General features: G+C 46.5%; 1 non-coding gene across 1 annotated transcript; it reads left to right on the plus strand.

The window, feature by feature from the left end:
* The first annotated feature begins 448 nt into the window (after positions 1–448).
* Positions 449–567, plus strand: LOC137500645 (5S ribosomal RNA). Its single transcript, XR_011018153.1, has one exon. It is a non-coding gene; the product is annotated as a 5S ribosomal RNA (ribosomal RNA).
* The last annotated feature ends 1,407 nt before the right edge of the window (positions 568–1,974 follow it).

Raw genomic sequence — 1,974 nt, forward strand, 5'->3', positions numbered from 1 at the left:
CATTAGAACGAGGTAAAATTCCTTTGCCTGGCCGGGAATTGAACCCGGGCCCCCCAGCTACGAGGCAGGCACGCTGCCCCTGCGCTACAGCGCCGGCCCCTTCACAACCACCTTCAGTAATTATTATTATTATTATTATTATTATTATTATTATTATTATTATTATTATTATTATTATTATTATTATTATTATTACAACCCTAGACACTTCCCGTGTGTGTGTGCGCGCGCGCGCCAGCGCGCGCGTTTTTTTGGGGTTAGGTTACGAGAAGTGGGGTTAAGTCGAGTTAGGTTACGTTTCGCCGCGGAGCGCGACAACCACCCGCGCCCGCTCCGCGACGGCGACCTCCGAGCACACCCCTGCACCATTGCCAACGCCCCCGCGCCACAAAGACCTCCAGGAAACTCGCTTTGCGGTTCGTATGGACGTTTCAAGCTCCGTTCTCTCGCCAACGGCCATACCATGTTGAATACACCGGTTCTCGTCCGATCACCGCAGTTAAGCAACATTGGGCGTGGTCAGTACTTGGATGGGTGACCGCTTGGGAACACCACGTGCCGTTGGCTCAATTCCCTTTTTACCAAGTTTCCCAGTCCCAGTACGACAACTTACTTTCAACTTTTGCCTCAGGCCAGCAGAAATTGCTTAAATCACGTTTTTTGTTACGTCTGAAACTAGCTAGACCTTTTGCTGCTCTTCGACCCCGTGTGGCTATACAGGAACGAAGCTTAGCGTAGTATTGCATTTCCTCCTAGGTGACCGGCCTAACCTGGCGGCGGCGACATCATTATTATTATTATTATTATTATTATTATTATTATTATTATTATTATTATTATTATTATTATTATTATTCGTGTCTCTCTCTCTCTCTCTCTCTCTCTCTCTCTCTCTGTGTGTGTGTGTGTGTGTGTGTGTGTGTGTGTGTGTGTGTGTGTGTGTGTGTGTGTGTCGACCTAGGGGACCCTTGCTGAGCCTAGCACCGCTTCCAATTACTCGTGCCAGGATTTTAACTTTCGTACCTCCTATCGTACGTCCCTATGTCTAAACTTGCTGTTCTTATTCTTTTAGGTTAGTGTAGCTTATCCTGCAGGCCTCTTATGGCACATAACATCATTCTACGTCCTATTTCTCCCAATATTAAGATTATTAAAGGGCGGAACGAGGCTTCCAAACTCCCCGCCCACCTTGAAAATCGCGAGGAAGGTGGTTTCCATGCAACGTCATCGACACTGTCGTGATTACAATGAAAGCCATGTCCTAGCAACCGACCGCGGCATTTAGCAGCCCCTCAAAGAGTCGAACAATTTCCTTTTATGTTCTTCCAGGTAAGTAGCTATTCAAATTACGACACGGTTCGGCAATAAGTTACAAGTTTGTAGTACGCTCGTGTCTCTCCCGGGCTTCCTTACGAACGGTAGGGCACCAGTGCAGTACAGTGGCCTACACACAGCCCGCTATCTTCGAAGTGCGTGTGTTGCGATGTAACGTAGTTTTGAAGCCTAGGAACTTGTAAAACTCTTTCATTTCTATCAAAGACGAGACGCCCTTCAAATAAGACTGAGAAGGTAACCTTTTGACGACAAGGGTTAGTTCAAAGAGTCGTGACGTTTTAGGTTAGGTGAAGGGAGGAAAGCACTCGTTTTTGTTGTTTGTACGTCAGCTGACCGATCTTTTGGCAAGTGATAAATTGAGTAGAACGAATCGGAACTCCGGATAGTTACTGTTACCGTCCTAGAATTAAAATTAGACCATTCTGAGCCCTACTTGACAGGTTCGACACCGGCTCACTCGCGTGATATTTCGATGGTCTGTAGATATGGGCGCATAAAAAGAACTCCTGCGGGACAAACTTCCGGCACCTCGGCATCTACGAAAGGCGTAAGATAATAGTGAACATAACCTTACTAGTAGTACCACCACCACCATTACTGCTACTAATACGACTATTACTTAAGGCAGTGGACAATTTC

Source organism: Anabrus simplex, chromosome 4, assembly GCF_040414725.1.
Source record: "Anabrus simplex isolate iqAnaSimp1 chromosome 4, ASM4041472v1, whole genome shotgun sequence".
NCBI lineage: Eukaryota > Metazoa > Arthropoda > Insecta > Orthoptera > Tettigoniidae > Anabrus > Anabrus simplex.